Raw genomic sequence first — 22,364 nt, 5'->3', positions numbered from 1 at the left:
CGTGTTGTATTCTTCCTTGGTTAACTTCATAATATTTTTTAATGCTTTATACATAAGTAATTAATTAGCTACTTAACTCTGAGGTTAGCTCTCAAATTTCATCAATGCCACCTCTCCCGACATTCATGCTTCAAACAGAAATTTTCTTCAGGATCGAGGGGAGCAACTGCTCCCTCGATTGAGGTTGAGGGTAAGGGGCTGATACATGCTGTGTGGCTTGCTTTTGTATGTATATATATATTTTTAATATTAACTTTCTTGTCATCACTCAGGCACTGACAGGAAAGCTGGCATTTAGCGCTGAGCAGCAGATTATTGCTATGATTTTAACTGCCATTAATTTGCATGCTCATTAATTTGAGTATGCCACGGCAATTTTTCTGATCTAGTTTCACAGCAGAGGGAAAACTCTACCATGAACCTTTGAGCATTGGCCTCTGAACATCTTTAAAGACTAGAACTCGTTTATGAGAAATGGGAAGGATTTTACAATGATGAATTTGTGCTCGACTTCTGGAACTCTCAAGAAGACTCGTTCTTCTGATGCAAGGGCTTTCAACCCAGTTCTCAGGCTTTCAGGATATCCATAGTGAATATGCAAGAGATAAATTTGTATGCAATACAAATTTACACAATGATTATGCAACTCTACCTCATGCATATTCATTGTGTGTATCATGAAAATCTGACTAGGTGTGCTCCAAGGGCTGGGTTGAGAACCCCTGTTCTGATGCGACCTTAGACCCAAAGAAGGAAACCTAAACACTTGTGACAGGATGAAGTTCCTGTCCCAGGCCAGCAGAGGGAGCCTGAGCAGTTGAAAGAAAGCTAATCTGCATACCATCTTGCTGTCTGCTCATCCTGAGGTGCTGAAAAGGACACGTCCCAAGCAGAGAGCAGAGAAAACCAAAACCTCCTTTGGAAGCTGGATGACCCTTGGGAGGACGAATGTTGGCTTTGGCCTAACTCCCAGTAAGGCCAGTACAGGCTGGTGCTAATAGGGGGCACACAGAGAGAGAGACCGACCATATGAGGAAAGGCTATACAGGTTAGGGCTCTTCAGCTTAGAGATTAAACTGCTGATGGGAGATAATAGTAGAAGTCTGCACATGCCTGAGTGGAGTGGCATGGGTAAATGCTAATCAAATCTATCCTCTGAAAAAGTACCAAGTTGATCTTGGAGTACCCCCTTGCCAGTCATGGAAGCTATATATGCAAATCAATCTCATGCATATTCATTGTAGAAATTCTGGAAACCTGACTGGCAAAGGGGTACTCCAGGACAGAGCTTGCAGGGATGGGGCAAGGACAGGGGCAGAACTCATGGGGATGGGACAGGGATGGAGACAAATTTGTCCCCGTGTCATTCTCTATATGGTACCTAATTCCCTTGCAGGCTAAGATACTTAGGGGCTCTTTTACTAAACATTTTAGTGGAGATCCCAAGTTACCCATTTCCAGGCTGGAGATTTCTCAAGCAAGGTCCTCGGCATCATTATCGATTCCTCCCTCTCCCTAAACGATCACCTGAACTCCTTGGCAAAATCATGTTTTTTCAGCCTCCACATGCTGAGGAAAGTTCCACCAAAAACACTTTACCGTCCTGGTACAATCCATCATCTTATCCAAACTCGATTACTGTAATGCCACTTACCTGTGCCTAACAAAAAAAAGTCTTCGCAGACTCCAGCTCATCCAGAATACGGCGGCCAAATTGATTTTTGCTAAACGCAAATTTGATCACGTCTCCCCCTTACTTACCAATCTTCACTGGCTCCCTGTACTTTCCAGAATTCACTTCAAATGCTCCTGTCCAGCTTTCAAGATAATTCATGGCATCCTTCCGCCACTAATCCCCCTATCCTTCCTCGCCCAAACGCCTGCTACCACCAGATCCGCCCACAGACATAAACTATCCTTCCCCTCTCTACGTGGCATCCCCCACGCAGGCAAACTGGGAAGATCCCTCCTCTCCAAAATCACGGGCCTTTGGAACGATCTCACTATCCCGCTGCGGAACCTGGGCTCCCTCCAACTGTTCCGGAAACAACTGAAAACCTGGCTTTTCTCTAATATATAACATCTCCTTCTTACTTCCCCTCTTTTCATATGCCCTTGTAAACTCTCTCTCCCCTCTCTTCTTGTATTTTTAAGCTTTGTAAACCGTGTCGAGCTCCGCTTCCGTGGAGATGATGCGGTATATAAACTTAAGGCTTAGTTTAGTTTAGTTTAGATTTTAGAACAATCCTAGATTACTGACTATTACATTACATTAGTGATTTCTATTCCGCCATTATCTTGCGGTTCAAGGCTGCGGAACCTGGGCTCCCTCCAACTGTTCCGGAAACAACTGAAAACCTGGCTTTTCTCTAATATATAACATCTCCTTCTTACTTCCCCTCTTTTCATATGCCCTTGTAAACTCTCTCTCCCCTCTCTTCTTGTATTTTTAAGCTTTGTAAACCGTGTCGAGCTCCGCTTCCGTGGAGATGATGCGGTATATAAACTTAAGGCTTAGTTTAGTTTAGTTTAGATTTTAGAACAATCCTAGATTACTGACTATTACATTACATTAGTGATTTCTATTCCGCCATTATCTTGCGGTTCAAGGCTGCGGAACCTGGGCTCCCTCCAACTGTTCCGGAAACAACTGAAAACCTGGCTTTTCTCTAATATATAACATCTCCTTCTTACTTCCCCTCTTTTCATATGCCCTTGTAAACTCTCTCTCCCCTCTCTTCTTGTATTTTTAAGCTTTGTAAACCGTGTCGAGCTCCGCTTCCGTGGAGATGATGCGGTATATAAACTTAAGGCTTAGTTTAGTTTAGTTTAGTTTAGATTTTAGAACAATCCTAGATTACTGACTATTACATTACATTAGTGATTTCTATTCCGCCATTATCTTGCGGTTCAAGGCTGCGGAACCTGGGCTCCCTCCAACTGTTCCGGAAACAACTGAAAACCTGGCTTTTCTCTAATATATAACATCTCCTTCTTACTTCCCCTCTTTTCATATGCCCTTGTAAACTCTCTCTCCCCTCTCTTCTTGTATTTTTAAGCTTTGTAAACCGTGTCGAGCTCCGCTTCCGTGGAGATGATGCGGTATATAAACTTAAGGCTTAGTTTAGTTTAGTTTAGATTTTAGAACAATCCTAGATTACTGACTATTACATTACATTAGTGATTTCTATTCCGCCATTATCTTGCGGTTCAAGGCGGATTACATCCAAACTAAAACAAGAATTACATTCAGAATTTGAAGGAATAGAATAAGCGATGACATATCCCATCCTGTTGCATTATGGGACTTGCAGCACTAATTTTTCAATGGGCCAATTCAAAACCAGGACCAGCCAAAAAGTCTCCAGCCTGGAACTGGGTAACTTGGCATCTCTGTTTTAGTCACTGTGGCTTACGGTGGAATTTACTGTGTGAAAGCTACATCTTGTAATGCAGCACCTATGGGGGGGGGATATTTGTATTGCAGATCGTGTATTAATGATATTGCTGGAGGGTTGTCGAGTAAGATTTGCCTCTTTGCGGATGATACCAAAATCTGCAATAGGGTAGACACACGCCGGATGGTGTGAATAACATGAAGAAAGACCCTGGCGAAGCTTGAAGAATTGTTTGAAATTTGGCAGCTAAAATTTAATGCTAAGAAATGCAAAAACCCGAGGGAACGGTACAGTTTAAGGGGTGAAGAACTTATGTGCACGACGGAAGAGCAGGACTTGGGTGTGATTGTATGTGATGATCTTAAGGTGGCCAAACAGGTTGAAAAATTGACGGCGAAAACTAGAAGGATGCTAGGGTTGCATAAGGAAGAGGTATGGCCAGTAGGTAAAAAGAGATATTGATGCCTCTGTACAAGACTCTGGTGAGTCCTCATTTAGAATATTGTGTACAATTCTGTAGGTCACACCTTCAAAAAGATATATAAAGGATGGAGTTGGTCCAGAGGAAGGCTACTAAAATGGTGCGTGGTCTTCATCATAAGGAGTATGGGGACAGACTTAAAGATCTCAATCTGTATATTTTGAAGGAAAAATGGAAGAGGGGAGATATGATAGAGACATTTAAATACCTTCGCAATGTAAATGCGCACGAGTCGAGTCTCTTTCATTTGAAAGGAAGTACTGGAATGAGAAGCAACACCATGAAGTTAACAGATGATAGGCTCAGGTGTAATCTGAGGAAATACTTTTTTATGGAAAGGATGGTAGATGCATGGAACAGTCTCCCGGAAGAGGTGGTGGAGACAGACTGTTTCTGAATTCAAAAGGGCCTGGGATAGGCACGTGGGATCTGTCAGAGAGAGAAAGAGATAATTGTTACTGCGGATGGGCAGACTAGATGGGCCATTTGGCCTTTACAATAATAATAATAACAGTTTATATACCGTAGGACCGTGAAGTTCTATGCGGTTTACAATGATTAAAAGTTACAGATTGAGTAGTACTAACAGAGTTAAGGTTTAGGGGTCAGTTATTGTGGGGAAAGATTGTTCAGTGTAGCTGCCTAAGTACTTTAGGAACAAATATGTTTTTAGGTGTTTCCTAAATTCCCCATAAGTGTTCGCAAGCAAGAGTAATTGTTTCAGGTCTTTACCCCATAATGCTGCCTGATAAGAGAAGAGATATTGATGGTGTCTTTTAAATTTGCATCCTTTAACCGATTGGTTGAAAAAGAGAAAAGGTCAGTTATATATCTGGGGGCTAGGCCAAAAAGTACCTTGAAGCAGAAACATCCGAATTTAAACTTCACACGTGCCTCTATCCGGCAGCCAATGCAGGAGTCGGTAGGAAGGGGTTATATGGTCGAACTTCTTCAGACCCAAAATCAGCCTGATCGCCACATTTTGCACCAGTTGTAATCGTTGGAAGTTCTTCTGGGAAATTGCCAGATAGGCTATATTACAATAGTCAAGTTACATAGAAACATAGAAATAGACGGCAGATAAGGGCCACGGCCCATCAAGTCTGCCCACTCCAATGACCCTCCCTATCTATCTTTGTGGATAGATCCCACATGTCTGTCCCATCTGGCCTTAAAATCTGGCACGCTGCTGGCCTCGATAACCTAGAGTGGAAGACTATTCCAGCGATCAACCATCCTTTCAGTGAAGAAGAACTTCCTAGTGTCACCGTGCAGTTTTCCGCCCCTGATTTTCCACGGATGCCCCCTTGTTGCCGCGGGACCTTTGAAAAAGAAGATATCTTCCTCCACCTCGATGCGGCCCGTGAGATACTTGAATGTCTCGATCATATCTCCCCTCTCTCTACGTTCCTCGAGTGAGTAGAGCTGCAACTTCCCTAACCGCTCCTCGTATGGGAGCTCCTTGAGTCCCGAGACCATCCTGGTGGCCATTCTCTGAACCGATTCCAGTCTCAGCACATCCTTGCGGTAATGCGGCCTCCAGAATTGCACACAGTACTCCAGGTGCGGTCTCACCATGGATCTATACAGTGGCATAATGACTTCCGGTTTACGGCTGACGAAACTCCTGCGTATGCAACCTATGATTTGCCTTGCTTTGGATGAAGCTTGCTCCGCTTGGTTTGCAGATTTCATGTCTTCCCTGACAATCACCCCTAAGTCTCTTTCTGCTTCAGTTCTTGTCAGGATCTCGCCATTTAGGGTGTAAACCTTGCATGGATTTCGGCTCCCCAGGTGCATGACTTTGCATTTTTTGGCATTGAAACTGAGTTGCCAGGACCTAGACCAGCGCTCCAGTAGAAGTAGGTCATGCATCATGTCGTCTGCCATTGAATTTTTGTCTGTTGTGCTTTTGCTCACTACATTGCTTAGTTTGGCATCATCGGCGAATAATGTTATTCTACCTCGGAGCCCTTCTGTCAAGTCTCTTATATAGATGTTGAACAAGATCGGGCCCATATAAGGGATTTTACCAGAATTCTGAATGATGAAGCATCAAAATATGCTCTAATGTACCGAAGCTTCCAGAGAGTAAAAAAAACCCTTTCTGACCAAAGCGTCCACCTGGTCAGGCCCTGTTCTAGTATTACACCCAGTACCTTCATAGTAGATTGGATAGGGTAACTGAGTTTGTTGATTCGCAGCGATATTTTGGTGTCAAGTGAGTGTGGCGAGGCTACGAAGAATTTTGTTTTTTCTGAGTTTAGTTTCAATCTGCCATCGTGTTTCTAGCATTCAGATTAACATCTGGTACCTGCTCCCGGTTAACACGGAAGCTCTTAGCACCTTCTATTTCTGAAAAAAAAAAAAGCATTCACTCTCAATCACATTGCTCCCTTGAGAGCAAAATGGAAAACTAAAACCCAAAACAAACAAAAAGAACATTCCCAGAAACAACATAAAATGAAAAACGTCCTGGCTGCACATCTCTACTTTTTAAACAGATGAGGCTGACAGAAGAGTAAAGAGACAGAGAAAGGCAGAGAACAGTGCAGCTTGACAACATTGCAAAATGCAGGGTCTGGAAGCACAGGTGAAGCAAACAAATCCACGTCAGGACCCATTGTCAAGGGAGAGATGGTGATGAACTGTACTGAACGCAGCAGCTGCGTCGGGAAGGCTGGAGGTCCTTGGGTTTTAGCTCAGATTCGTACTGCACTTTTCACAAACTGACTAAAACTGACTTCATAATGCTTTAACAACAATAAAGGACCCAAAAGCATCATTTCATGAACTAAAAAAAAGTCCAAAGAATTACTAGGTGAGGCACAGATCATCTACTTTGAGGAAGACTGGATGTCTAAGAAATATTTCTAACTTAAGTAAATACTTTAAATTAGGGTTACCATATGGCTCCAGAAAAAGGAGGACAGATGGAGACATCCAGGTTTTACTTTCACTGAAGGCAATGGAAGAAAAGGGCACAGATTGAGACATCTGGGTTTTACTTCCATTGATAGTAGGATTACCAGATGGCTCTAGAAAAAGGAGGATGGATTGAGACATCCAAGTTTTATTTCCATTGGTTTCAATGAAGTAAAACCCAGATCTGGTTCTCCGGTGAGGGGGGACTGTATGAATGGGGAGCACGAGAGGGGTTTGCCTGACTGTTTGATTGTTATGTGTTGGTTCGTATGTGTGTTGTTTCTTGTGTGGGATACTCCTGGGGTGGGATGAAACTTATTCAAAACTTTATGAGGCTACCAGGAGAGGCGGGCAGTTTTTGCTCTTAGCCAGTTTTGTGTTTTATTGGAATATCTTGCATTTTTGTTCCTGATTGTTCTGCCTCTGTACTACTTGCCAGTGTTTGCAATTTTACTGTGTCATTCTGGACTCATGCTTGTTTCTCTTGTGGTTTCGTTAATAAAAATGATGTTCAAAAAAAAACCCAAAACAAAACCCAGATATTTCACTCCGTCCTCTTTTTTTTTCTGGAGCCATATGATAACCCTAATTCAGGGGTGTCAAAGTCCCTCCTCGAGGGCCGCAATCCAGTGGGTTTTCAGGATGTCCCCAATGAATATGCATGAGATCTATTAGCAGTGCATGCAAAAAGATCTCATGCATATTCATTGGGGAAATCCTGAAACTCGACTGGATTGCGGCCCTTGGGGAGGGACTTTGACACCCCTGCCCTAACTGAAAGCAATTGAAGTACAGTGGTGCCTCGCACAGCGAACGCCTCGCACAGCGAACGCTGCGCACAACGAACTTTATGTCGTGATCCGTATAACGTACTTCGTTTCACACAACGAAGTCGCCCGAGCTGCATACTTCCGGGGTTCCTGCGGGGTTGGATCGCAGCGGGGTTGGTCGAGCCGCGAGGGTAGTCTCCTTCTCCTTACCTGCCCTGTCGCAGCCGCACACAGCCGAACGGAAATCTTCCCGATGTCAGCGCTGACGTCGGAGGGAGGGCTTAAGCAAAGCCCTCCCTTCCTCCGACGTCAGCGCTGACATCAGGAAGACTTCCGGTCGGCTGTGTGCGGCTGCGGCAGGGCAGGTAGGAAGAAGGCAATGGCGAACGAAAGAGGGGGGAGGGGGCGGTCCGCCCCGAAGAATGTGCACAGATGGTCAGGTCCCCCGATCGACCGACAACAGGCCCGGCCGACAAACCTCCCTGCCCTGTAGCCGCGAATCTAAATTACCTCTTACAGCAGCTTCAATAATCCAGCTGCTGTAAGAAGGTAATTTAGATTCGCGGCTACAGGACAGGGAGATTTGTCCGACCGGGCCTGTTCTGTTGTCGGTCGGGTGCAAAAGCGCCACAAAGGTGGAGGCAGGGAGGGAGGAAAGGTGGAGTGGAGAAGAAAAGACGCTTAAGGGGGGAGAAGGCCGCTGAAAGCACATGTTGGAGCAGGGGATGAGAGGGAGGGAGAGAAGGGGAAATATTGGACAAGGGCAGAAGGGATGCTAAATCATAGGGTGACAGGCAGAGAGAACAACAGGAAAAAGAGTGGAAGCAATCTTGAACCCTGAGGGTGAGGGCAGAGAGAGGTGGTGAGATGATTGATCATGGGGAGAGGGACAAAAGGGAATAGAGATGGGATAGGAAGATAGTGGAAGTAAAAGGACAGGGAGATGTATGTTTTTAGATGTATCTAAATAAAAATAATAACAAAAAATTTATCTTTTTTATGTCATCTTAGCATATTTTATGCTGCAGAACGAATTATTTTTTTTTACATGTATTCCTATGGGAAAACGCGTTTCACATAACGAACGTTTCACATAACAAACTTGCTCCTGGAACCAATTAAGTTCGTTGTGTGAGGCACCACTGTACGTAAAACCTGGATGTCTTAATCCGTCCTCCTTTTTCTGGAGCCGTGTGGTAACCCTACATTAAGGGCTCCTTTTACAAATCTACCGCCTGCTTAAAAGGAGGAAGTAGCGGCTAGCACGTGCGGCGTTTTAGCACGCGCTATTCCGTGTGTTAAAGGAGCCCTAAATTTAAAAAAAAAAAAAAAAACTGTGGAGAAACATAATCTAATAAGCACCACAGCTCAGAAAGAGGAGCCAGGCAGGGGAACTGAACCTACTGCTATGCTTTAAGGCTGATGCCCAAGTCACAGATCAGGATTAACCATTTATTAAACTAATAGAAACAGATTATGGTCAGAGAGATCCTCCAACTGCTTCTTCTCCCAGCCCCCACTGCCTCGCTGGCAATTTATTATTTTAATGGAGAAAATTGATTGGAACCAGGGGCCAAGACATTCTCTAGTTCTGGATGCATTAATCTTGAATAACTGATTTGACAAAGAAGCTGTTTCCCTTCAGTGGCTTAAAGCCTAGATCTAAGTCTTCGTTGTGGAGGCTGTTCATGTGCAGGACCTTGAGGAACTTTCTGGGTTTATATTAATGCATGCAGAATAGATAGCAACTTTGAATATGAGAATTAAAAGTAATAGCAGCCATTATTTAAAAGCAGGGGGGTTCTCAATTCAGTCCTTGGGACACACCCAGGCAATCTGGTTTTCAAGATAACTTGATTAATATCCCTTGGAATCCATTGAATAAAATACCATAAGCCCCATTTTCATTTTCAAAAATACCTTATACGGTAAAACTTTGGGTTGCAAGTCACTTAGGGCTTGTTTTACAAAGCCACACGGCAACAGCCCCAAAGCCCTTTAAATCTCTATGGGCTTCGGGACCGTTACCGTATTGCAACTGCTAGCGCAGCTTTGTAAAACAGGCCCTTAGTCTTGGTTTGCAAATGTTTTGCAAGACAAGTAAAACATTTTATTAAATTTCAACGTGATAAACAAGCAATGTCTTGCAATACGAGTACATACGGTATACACCCGTCACATCATCACAACTGAGCCGATGGTTCTTCTCTCTCTGACGCTGCGGGAGTGTAGTGACTGTTCTAAATGAGTGAGGTCTTGCAATGCGAGTACATACAGTATACACGCGTCACATCATCACAACTGAGCCGATGGTTCTTCTCTCTCTGACGCTGCAAGAGTGTAGTGACTGTTCTAAACAAGCGAGGTCTTGCAATGCGAGTACATACAGTATACACGCGTCACATCATCACAACTGAGCCGATGGTTCTTCTCTCTCTGACGCTACAAGAGTGTAGTGACTGTTCTAAACGAGCGAGGTCTTGCAATACGAGTATACACGCGTCACATCATCACGACTGAGCCGATGGTTCTTCTCTCTCTGACGCTGCGGGAGTGTAGTGACTGCTTTAAGCAAGTGAGTTCTTGCGATATAAGTGCATACAGTATTTTGTATTAAGGTTTTAGGGATGTGGAACGAATCGTCTGAGTTTCCATTATTTCTTATGGGGAAATTCGCTTTCATATATGAGTGTTTTGGATTGCAAGCATTATTTTGGAACAAATTATGCTCACAAACCAAGGTTTTACTGTATCTTCATTTTTAAGGTGGATAAAGGCCTCAGATCTAGAGCGTGTATATACCATCTAATGTTGGTATCTAGCTTTGTAATCGCTCTTGATTTCAATCATTGGCCAAAACTACCATCCTCCCTTTCCTTATACTATTTACTGATTCCTTTTTTTTCTTCTTTTCTTTTAAATATTTTCTTTTTAGCACTGATCTATTTATTATCAGGCGGATCTCAAAAACAGGAACAGACTTCTGGGTAGGATTATGCCAAAATTCTTCAGACAGTCACTTATCCCTTATTGCAGGGGTGTCAAAGTCCTTCCTCGATGGTCGCAATCCAGTCGGGTTTTCAGGATTTCCTCAATTAATATGCATGAGATCTATTTGCATGCACTGCTTTCATTGCATGCTAATAGAACTCATGCATATTCATTGGGGAAATTCTGAAAACACAACTGGATTGCGGCCCTCAAGGAAGGACTTTGACACCCCTGCCTTATTGGGTTATATGGCACTTTGCAAACGAGAAAAATTTACTGAAGCCAAACAATAATAGTAGTTATCTGAAATGTTGCATTCAGCAGTACAGAATTCAGACCGCTTTCAGTTTTTAAGCAGTCATTTGATTTCACAGCATGAGGCACCTCAAAGTTTACCAATGCTGCAGCTTTAACCACTGCTCCACACTTTCAAACGTGGAGGGGCATTTTCGATAGGACGTCTAAGTCAGAGTTTGGATGTTTTGAGAAAGACATCCAGAAATTCAGTAGTAAAAATGTCCATTCTCAAGACTGCCATACATCTTTTTTTTAAAATAAACTATCTAGATGTTTTAACTCTTAGTAAGTCAAACCCATGCTGTTCCTTGTGACCCTGGGCAAGTCACTTAATCCCCCCATTGTCCCAGATTGTGAGCCCGCCGGGACAGACAGGGAAAAATACTTGAGTACCTGAACAAATTCATGTAAACCCTTCTGAGCTCCCCTGGGAGAATGGTATAGAAAATTAAATAAATCAATCAATCTGAATCACTATTGGGCACTGACTCTACTGTATGCCTGTGGGTAACCTGAAAATCTGACTAGTTGGGTGTGTCCTGAGGATTGAGTTGAGAAACCCTGTTTAAAACTGGTATAGGGAAGTGAGAAAGATGATGGGATTTGTCACAATGTCTCTCTGTGGGTACAATCAAAGTAGTGGTGAAGGTGAGAGGCGCCCCTACCTGGCACGGTCCAAACCACACTATAGAAAGGATGTACTATGCCCTGCAATCAGAAGACAAATGGTGGACTCCTGTGAAACACTGAGGTGAATCCTAGCAGCATCTCTCTGGTACCCAGATGGCAGGAAAGCTTCTAGGGACGAAAAGAGAAGAACAAGGGTGATACAATTACAATAAGTTAAAGCCTGAACTGTATTATAAAGCCACTAGATGGCAGTATTCTATTTATAGGGTTCAGATAAGAGTTTCTATTAGTGCCTGTCCTCTGCATATTGAGGGTTTTCTGGTCACTTACAGTTACTTGTCGTTTTTGGAGAAGATTCTACTCAAACACTGACTCAAGCTATAACAATATGAAAGCTGTAATAAAATCAAGATTCAGTTTCCTGCTGAAACTAAAGGCAGATTTCAGTTTCTTGTGCTTATGTGTGCTGGAACTATCTCATTCAGTAACAATTTTTCACCAACCAACAGTTACTATAAATAGCTAATGGATCTTAGTAAGACTCTCAAGAAGAAGCAGGCTTGGGTAAGAGGTATCTCTGGGTCATTCAGTGACCTTGAATGTGGTCAAGAAACCCAGTGCCCTAATGTTATTGCGGTTGTATGCCATTTTATATTGCAGGTTATAAAATAATTGACAGGAAGGCAATTTCAGGGTTTGTGCACCTCCCCTCTCTCCCAAACATCAGGCTACCCTGAATATCCCTGTTTGATGACATGAGTCAGCACCCTTCTTCTGTCACAGACACAGTGGCGTGGTGGTGAAGGATTTCAGGGGATTCAGTGAATCCCCAGCTCTACAACCCTGCTTTTTTATTTTATTTTTTGTTTACTTTTTACTTGACGCACTTTGATTTCTTGGGGTGGCAGCCTGCTCAACCAGTCAAACTGCATCAAACAAAAAGTAAACAAACAAAACAAAACAAAAAACCCAGTGCTCTTGGGATGGGGATTCTCCGAACCCTCCTGAAGGCCCTGACAGTACTGATCTGAATTTGATTGGCTGAGCAGCAGCTGCCTGTTGCCTGCTCAACCAATAAAATTCAGAGCAGTGCCCTCAAGGTCTTCAGGGAGGTGGGGTGAATCTCCTGAAGGCCCTGACTGCACACCAGCGCACTGACACCTGTTTCAGTTTAACCAATCGGAAAGCTCCGTGATACCTGGAATTTTCTATCTAGTTTGCAATGTGTACTCCTAGGTGGGCCAATAGAAAGTGCCACATCCCATTGTCCAGAAAGCATCAATGCAAGGAAAAACTCCAGGGACTTTACCAGAAACTTCCACTGAGGTGACAGAAAGATGTTTGAATGTCAAACTTTGAAGATTTTATGGAATATTAATTTTGTATACAGCTCTTATTGTATTCCAATAAATAAATACAAGCTGTGTATTCATTAACAATCTGGAAACGGGCACGAAGTGTGAAGTTATCAAGTTCGCGGACGATACAAAACTCTCCAACAGGGTCAAAACTGTTGAGGAATGCAAAGAACTGCAGAGCGACCTGAACAAACTGTGTGAGTGGGCAAAAAGATGGCAGATGAGCTTCAATGTGGAGAAATGCAAGGTCTTGCACATGGGGAAAGGGAACCCCATGTACAGCTATACGATGGGAGGGAGGGTGATGGGGAAAGGCACCCTAGAAAAAGACCTGGGGGTTTTGGTGGATACAACAATGAAGCCAGCGGCGCAATGTGCAGCGGCCTCAAAGAAAGCGAACAGAATGCTGGGCATTATCAAAAAAGGTATCACTACCACAACGAAGGAGGTTATCCTGCCATTGTATCGAGCACATCTGGAATACTGTGTCCAATACTGGTCACCGTACCTTAAGAAAGACATGGCGATACTTGAGAGGGTCCAGAGGAGAGCAACTAGGATGATAAAAGGAATGGAGAACCTTTCATATGCCGAAAGGTTAGACAAACTGGGGCTCTTTACCCTGGAAAAGCGGAGACTGAGAGGAGACATGATACAGACATATAAAATCATGAGAGGCATAGAGAGGGTGGAGAGGGACAGATTCTTCAGACTAGCAGGGACAACAAAAACAAGAGGTCACTCGGAAAAACTGAGAGGGGATGGATTCAAAACGAATGCAAGGAAGTTTTTCTTCACTCAGGGGGTGGTGGACACCTGGAACACGCTTCCAAAGGAGGTAATAGGACAGAGTACAATACTGGGTTTTAAAAAGGGACTGGATGACTTCCTGGAAGCGAAGGGGATTGAAGGTTACTCTACAGGACAAAATCGAAAAGTGTATGTGAGTTTTAGGGTAGGAGCACTATCAGGTCCTGGACCTGAGGGGCCGCCGTGTGAGCGGACTGCCGGACACGATGGACCTCCGGTCTGACCTGACAGAGGCAAGTCTTATGTTCTTATGACTCCTGTTGCAGCTACAACAGCCTGTGTGCATTTTTATAATAAGATGCTCAACTTGTATTCCATATTATTTGCCTAGTATTTTCATGGTCTTTTGCTGCTGAGAGTAGGATCTGCAATTTCTTAATAAAATCTTTACATTTTTTGAGGCTATAGTTATGTCATAAGCACTGGGCATAGTCTGGGAGATGGTCAGCTCTTCCCTAATAGTAAAGTGAGTGCCTTCTGACATAGGGGACCATCTTCCAGCACCATATGTCGATTTTTTATGTCTCATGTTTATTAAAAAGTTTCAAGTTTATTTAAAAAAAATTTATAATAATAATAATAATAATTTTATTTCTTATATACTGCTATACCCTAAGTTCGAAGCGGTTTACAAAGAGGATCGTGCCGGGAGAGGGTGCAGTGTTTACAGCAGGAGACATATGTTTACAACAAGATACATATGTTTGGAACAGGAAATAAGCTAGGTATTGGAACCAGGGATTTGAGATACATAAGCTTTGTGAATGAGAATGTGCATGAGAAGTCGGATATTACAGTGAATAAGATACAGGAAATTACAATGTGCATGAGATATTGGGAGAAGTTTACAGTAAGAAGAGGATATTATAAAGTGAGCAGGAACAGGAGATGTTTACAATACGATACAGGATAATACAAAGTGAGCAGGTACCGGGGAGGTTTACAATAAGATAAATAAGATAAAGTACAGAGTGAACCGGTACAGGATGTTTACAATAAGATACAGGATATTTCAATATGAACAGGATACAAGAGTTCAACGCTGTTTTACGGGAGGATATACTGCTTATTCAGATTTCTAGGCGATGTACAGCAATAATAAAAGAGATATCTTTAAAAGAGACAAAACAAATGAAAATTAAAATATTATACAGGACAGCGTTAGGTTAATCGATATTAACAGAAGACATATATACAGACTACAAACCATTGGGATAGAAGGGCCGAACTACAATTTTTAAATAAAGCACACTTAGGGATAGAACAATAGGTAGGGGAGGGACTTTAGTTGATTTAGTCCTAAAAAGGACAGTTTTATCCAAAAGCATCCTCAAATAAAAATGTTTTGAGTTTTGTTTTAAATTGCTTTGTCGAAGATTCTGCTCGCAAGTGATTAGGCAAAGAATTCCATAGGGAAGGAGGCAATGACGGCGAAGTTATTAAATCTCAATGTATTAATTAATTTTAAAGATGGTACAACTAGGAGGTTTTGTGATACAGAGCGAAGAGATTTAGCGGGATAATAAGGAGTAAGGAGTCTGTCAATAAACTCTGGTTGACTGTATGAACGAGTAGTAAAGGCTAATGGTGAAATTTTATAACATCAAGTTTTCTTGGCAGAATGCAGAAGTAGATTGCCGGGCCTTTCTTCTGCGCAGTATAAATTAGATGTTGTCCTCTGCCTCCAACACTGTAGCTGGACACTAACGGAAACAAGACAGAAAGAAGACTGACTCATTTGAGCTTTGATGCTGGAGAAGGATTTTAGGCGTGAACTAACAAATCGACTCTCGAAGCCCAAATGATGAAGTTACGACTGTCTTATTTTGGTCACACTGTCCGAAGAGAAAGATCATTGGAGGAGGAGATCAAAGAAAGAGGGCGACCTGCAATCAGATGGCTGGACATTCCTCCAATAGAACCCTAAGATCAGACCAACAGCACTTATTAATGATTCCATCATTAAAAATAATAAATACGCGCCGTCAGTATATTTTCTCAGTAACGGCTCCCCAAACTTGGAATTCTCTTCCCATCTATTTACGTGAAGAACTTAATCTAGACAAATTTAAAAACAAACTGAAAACTTTTTTATTTAACGATGCATTTGTTATCTGATTTATAGTTTTCTTTTTAACATCATCCAACTACATTTGTTTCTATTTCTCTTTTCTTCACATATTCAACTATTTTTATCCCATCCTTTTTGTGTTTTCCTTATTTGGTTCCCCACTTTGCTCAATTACATTGTAACTTCTTCCCCTACCTTCCTTTTGTTTCCAGTTTGTTCAGTTATCGTCTAGTCTTGTGAGTTTTTAATTATTTTAAAATTATTTTATTTTGTAACTTTATTAATGTGTAAATCGCCTTGAATATTGAAAAGGCGATTAAACAAATAAATAATAAACTTGAAACTTGAAACTTGAAACTTGACATGTTAAAAACAACCATAGGGATAACACTGGAGGACCTTTCCGGACTTGCCCAAAACCGATTTCTTTATAGATCTGTAACTCATCAAGTCGCTAGGACTCGAGTATGAGTCCATGGCACAACAGCAACACAGTTATATAGTTCACTGCACTCATTTGTATTTTTGATTTGCTCTCTGCCATTTTCCACAATAAATATATATTACCAATTTTTTTTTATTTTACTTACCACTAAAGCCTAAGGGGCTCATAATCGAAACAGAAAAACCGGTCTAAATCGGCACTTGGACGATCTAAAAGACAAGTCTTCCAAGTGCCAATAATCGAACCGGGTTTTAGACGTATTTAACAACCGGAGCTAAAAGGGATGTGTCAGGAGGAGTGTCGAGGGTGGGATTTGGGCAGGACGTTGGCCGTCCTAGACTTAGTCGTACTGCATATATAACCAAAAGTTCTACAACACTGACGTTGTGACTTAGGCCATCTAAAACTAGGTCTAAGTCACAAGAAGGTATCCAAAGTGACCAGATAAGAAATGCAGAAACAAAGTACAGACCCCCACCCATAAAAATCGTAATAACAACTTTACATATGTGCCTCCAGAACATCAGCACCTGGAAGCCTGGCATTGGAAAGCCTAGTAGAGCTGCACAGAGGTGGCTTAAGTGGTCTTGGGGGTGGGTTGGTGAACCATGGAGAGGAGGACCCAGGCCCATAAGCCATTCTAATCGCTGCATTCATGGTGAAACATGTGCACCCCCAAAACCCCCCCTAACCCTTTTGTACTGCCATATACAGCAATATGGCTATTGGGGTGGTAGATAGGTGGATCTAGTAGAATCTGGGGGTGTTTTGGGGGGCTCATTATGACCTATAAGGGAGCTGTAGTGAGATGTTTATGTGGGACCCTTTTTGCAAAGTTTACAGCAGTGCCCTGTAAGGTACCCCACTGCTCTGGTGCCATGTCTGGGTGTCCAGTCCATCACTTTTATGGCCCCTCCTGCGCCCAAAAGGTCTTTTTCTAGACGTTTGTGACTTGGACGAATTCATGCACGAAAATGGGGTATAAAGATGGACGACTTAGCATTCTAGACAATCAGAAAGCTGGACGTACAGTTAGACGATTTTCAAACCAAAAAAAAAAAATATGTTGGATGTATTTTTCGAAAATGGACCTTTTCCCATGTCCGACTTTGGGCGACTTGCGACTTAGGCCCAAAACGGACTTAAACGTTTCTTTTGATTATGCCCCTCCACGTGGTTTACATTCAAGTACTCAAGTATTTTTCCCTATCTGTCCTGGTGGGCTCACACTCTATCTAATGTACCAGGAGCAATGTGGGGATTAAGTAACTTGCCCAGGGTCACAAGGAACAGCGTGGGATGTGAACCTACAACTTCAGGATGTGGAGGCTTTAGTTCTAACCACTATGCCACACACTCCCAAATGTACTTAACATGATGGAAATTTATATTAGGTGGATTACAATCTAATATACAGATAACAAAAGAATGAATAAAACTTTCATAAAGAGCAAGAGAAATTCAAGGTTGCACTGGAAACATTCTCGGAGGAGTCTGTCTCACTGGAGCTTATCGTCCTGAGACCCGCAAACATATAACAAGGCTCTAAGGGAAAAGTCTACAGCTAGGAGGCCACCTGGAGTTTTCACCTGGATATAGGCTGATGCGAAGCAGTGCTAAGAGCTGGTTTTAATTGGATAAACCCTATATGCACATACCCTGGAGGATGGAAACACATTGTTATTATATGCCATGTATTGTACAAGCTAATTTATGTCCCATCTTGATGAAGTTGTATAATCACTTTCTTATTTATTTTCAACCTCCAGCATCTTTCCTGATGCTCAATGTGGGATATATCACAATAGAAAAGATGTTAAAATCAATAGAGCAAAAAACTAACAAATTTGACCAATAAAAAATTGTAGTTCTACCCGCCTTCCACTTGTTCCTGTTAGTGACAGTCTTGTAGGACATAAGTGTTCTTCCCTGGTTTTTAATTGTAAATCGCTTAGAAAGTTGTAGAAGCGTTTAATCGAATTTTAAATAAAACTTGGAAAAGCAGAATTCAAAAGAATTTTAACAAATATAATAACATCAGAAATATCTTCAGGGCTAAGACGTGCACTGGGAAACATTATAAGCCAAGGAAAAGCAGGCTATGGAAGGGCTCCTGAACACTTCTTTCATGTGTATACAGACAAACGGAAAGGCTAGGGCTGAGGTGCAAGTAGAGATGGAGGCGAAATAGACCCCGATCGATTTTCAGAGGATTGAGTTTGTGAGGAGCTAGCTAAACTAAAGGTGGACAAAGCGATGGGGCCGGCTGGTGTACATTCGAGGGTACTGAGGGAACTTAGGGAAGTTCTGGCAGCTCCGCTGGCTAACCTTTTAAATGCTTCTCTAGAATCAGGAGTGGTACTGGAGAACTGGAGAAGGGCTGGTATGGTCCCTCTCCACAAAAGTAGAAGTAAGGAAGAAATAGGGAACTACAGGCTGGTAAGTAAGAACATAAGAACATAAGAATTGCCACTGCTGGGTCAGACCAATGGTCCATCGTGCCCAGCAGTGCCCTTAGGTCAAAGACCAGTGCCCTAACTGAGTCTAGTCTTACCTGCGTACATTCTGGTTCAGCATTCCAGTTTTCCACCACTCTCTGGGTGAAGAAGAATTTCCTTACGTTTGTACGGAATCTATCCCCTTTTAACTTTAGAGAGTGCCCTCTCGTTCTCCCTACCTTGGAGAGGGTGAACAACCTGTCCTTATCTACTAAGTGTATCCCCTTCAGTATCTTGAATGTTTCTATCATGTCCCCTCTCAATCTCCTCTGTTCGAGGGAGAAGAGGCCCAGTTTCTCTAATCTTTCACTGTACGTCAACTCCTCCAGCCCCTTAACCATTTTAGTCACTCTTCTCTAGACCCTTTCGAGTAGTACAATGTCCTTCTTCATGTACAGCGACCAGTGCTGGACGCAGTATTCCAGGTGGGGGTGTACCATAGCCCAGTACAGCGGCATGATCACCTTCTTAATCATTCCTAACATTCTGTTTGCCTTTTTTGCCGCTGCCGCACATTGCGCAGACAGCTTCATTGACTTGTCGACCAGTACTCCCAAGTCATCTGACATCTGTGGTAAGTAAATTAAATGAAATGTTTCTAAAAGAGAAAATAGTGATGTTTCTGGAATCCAGTGGATTACAGGACCTGAGGAAACATAGATTCACTAGAGGCAGGATCAATTTCTTTGACTGGGTGACCAGAGAACTGGATAGAGGATGTGCGCTAGATGTGGTATATTTAGATTTTTAGCAAAGCCTTTGACAGTGTTCCACACAGACATCTAATAAATAAACTGAGTGCCCTTGGGATGGGTCCCAAAGTGACAGGCTGGGTCAAGAACTGGTTTAGTGGAAGGTGACAGAGGGTAGTGATCAATGGAGATCGCTCTGAGGAAAGGGATGTTACCAGTTGTGTGCCTCAAGATTCTGTTCTTGGGCTTGTTCTTTTTAATATTTTTATAAATGATATTGCTAAGGGTTGACGGGTAAGATTTGCTTCTTTGCAGATGATACCAAAATCTGCAATAGGGTAGACACACGCCGGATGGTGTGAATAACATGAAGAAAGACCTGGCGAAGCTTGAAGAATAGTCTGAAATTTGGCAGCTAAAATTTAATGCTAAGAAATGCAAGATCATGCATTTGGGCTGCAAAAACCAGAGGGAATGGTACAGTTTAGGGGATGAAGAACTTATGTGCACGATGGAAGAGCGGGACTTGGGTGTGATTATATGTGGTGGTCAAACAGGTTGAAAAGGTGACAGTGAAAGCTAGAAGGATGCTAGGTTGCATAGGTATGGCCAGTAGGAAAAATAAGATACTGATGCCCGTGTATAAGACTTTGGTGATACCTCATTTGGAATATTGTGTACAATTCTGGAGGCCGCACCTTCAAAAAGTTATAAAAAGGATGGAGTTGATCCAGAGGAAGGCTACTAAAATGGTGGGTGGTCTTCATCATAAGGCGTATTGGGACAGACTTAAAGATCTCAATCTGTATACTTTGGAGGAAAGATGGGAGAAGGGAGAAATGATAGAGACATTAAAATACCTACATGATATAATTGCACATGAGTCGAGTCTCTTTCATTTGAAAGGAAGCTCTGGAATGAGAGGGCACAGGATGAAGTTAAGAGGTGATTGGCTCATGAGTAATCTAAGGAAATAGTTTTGTACAGAAAAGGTGGTAGATGCATGGAACAGACTCCTGGAAGAGGTGGTGGACACAGAGACCGTGTCTGAATTTAAGAAAGCCTCCGATAAGCACGTGGGATCTCTTAGAAAGAGGAAGAGATAATGGTTACTGCGGATGGGCAGATTGGATGGGCCATTTGGCCTTTATCTCCCATCATGTTTCTCTGTTTCACTGCTCTGCACTGGCACACCTGAGGCTGACAAGTTAAAGAATTGTCAACTTAGTGTGGAAGATTGATTCAGAAATATGTAACAGGAACTTCTCACCCTTGATAAGTCAACCTTTTTCTAACAGAATTGCTACCATGCTTTCTCCTTTAGTAAATCTGTTCTATCAGGGCTGTTGTACATGCCTAAGGGAAATTAACAACTTTCAGTATAATATGCACAATAAATATTCCTAAGGCACTTAAGTATTCTCTCAGAGTCATTGGTGTGTAATCAAGTTTGGTTCATGTTCTTGCTGCATGAGAAATGATAGACTCTACTCTGTTAATATGACTGTAATTCTTACTGTTAATGGGTTCACAGTTTATTTTGAAGTTAGATAAATACATTCAGAATACTCTAAGGCAGGGTCTCTCAAATATTTTTAGCTCTGGCACACTAAACGGAGCAAATGTTTTCACGGCACATTATAATTGAAATGATAGAATTGCATAACAAACATAAAATTAAATTTCAGAGTTATTTATTTACAGTTCTTTAAGCTATGTGAAACTAAAGTAGATAGACTAGAATTGGATGAGCTTGTTTTTGAGTGCAAATTAACTCAAAACGCAGCTCGATAGTTGACAAGCCAACACGCATTTCATCATCCACCATCTGCAGTCGTTCTTATTTTTTTCAATTTAATTTCTGTCAGAGCTGAAAGTCCAAGTTCGCAAAGATAAGAAGATCCAAATGGTAACAAAGCCTTGATTGCTTGGTTGCTCAAGTTAGGATACCGACTGCTTAAAAAAATAAAACTAAACTTACTTGCCGTTAGTTTTCAAGGACCAATCACATCAAAGAATGATGCTTCTCTGGACGGTTGTACCCTTACGCACACAGACGCCCATAACATTGACAGACTCTTGCGGACGCACCTGTCATCTATGCTTGTGTACTTATGAAGGGAATTTTAAAAAAATAAAGTAAAATTCTGGAATCTCTCGTGGCACACCCGGAATCTCTTTGGGGCACACCATTGTTTTTGTTTCCTATTTTATTATTTAAATTTCATTTAAATTTCCCAAGTATTCTATAGTTTCAATGGTTCTCCCTTCTGCTTCTATTTCCTATCTTTTTCAACCTTTCAAAGTCCTTTAGACCATTGTAGTCTTATTAGAATGTTTATTTTCTTATTTTTTCTCTTCTATCTCTATTTTATTTTTTCATTACTCTATTAATTGTCATTTTTCTAGGTACTTTAGTTAGATTGTGAGCCTTCGGGACAGTAAGGGAATATCTAAGTACCTATTTTACTTATAATTTTAATGCACCCTATTGTCTATTTTTCTGTAAACCGCTTAGAATCCTAACGGAGTTTAGCGGTATATAAGAAATAAGTTACATTACATTACATTGTACCGTGGCACACAATTTGAGAGACACTGCTCTAAGGAATCAGTTGGCAGAGGATGTGGTAAAATCAGTTAGCTTAGCTGAGTATAATACAGGTTTAGAAAAGTTCCTGGAGGAAAAGTCCATTCCATAGACTGTTATTATATAACATCAGAATATGTCATACTGGGTCAAAACCAGGTCACAAGTCCCTGGCAGAATTCCATGAAGAAGCATGATTCCATACTAGTAATCCCAGGGATAAAAAGTGGCTTTCCCTGGGTCTACCTTATAGTCCTTTCCTCCAGGAACTTGTTCAAACCTTTAATAAACTCAGCACTTCTAAAGTTCTTATGCTATAGAGACACCAGTATAGTATTTTTAAACCAGGATATCCCTTTGGGGATAAAATTAAGGAAACTTTTGGTAACTCTTTCATCATGCAGCTAA

General features: G+C 42.0%; 1 long non-coding RNA gene across 4 annotated transcripts in view; it reads right to left on the bottom strand.

Moving 5' to 3' along the window:
* LOC117347887 overlaps nucleotides 1–22,364 on the bottom strand; it is a 43,377-nt gene that overhangs the window by 9,582 nt on the left and 11,431 nt on the right. For 3 of the 4 annotated variants that reach the window (XR_004536862.1, XR_004536860.1, XR_004536861.1), the window contains one exon: nucleotides 11,528–11,660. The exons of the other annotated variant lie outside the window; for it this stretch is intronic. This is a non-coding gene — a long non-coding RNA (uncharacterized LOC117347887). The remainder of the gene's footprint in view (nucleotides 1–11,527; nucleotides 11,661–22,364) is intronic. 4 annotated transcript variants of the gene reach the window in all.

This window comes from Geotrypetes seraphini, chromosome 13, assembly GCF_902459505.1.
Source record: "Geotrypetes seraphini chromosome 13, aGeoSer1.1, whole genome shotgun sequence".
Lineage (NCBI taxonomy): Eukaryota > Metazoa > Chordata > Amphibia > Gymnophiona > Dermophiidae > Geotrypetes > Geotrypetes seraphini.
Note: the sequence above shows the minus strand (reverse complement) of the source record. Positions and strands in the feature narration are given on the sequence as shown.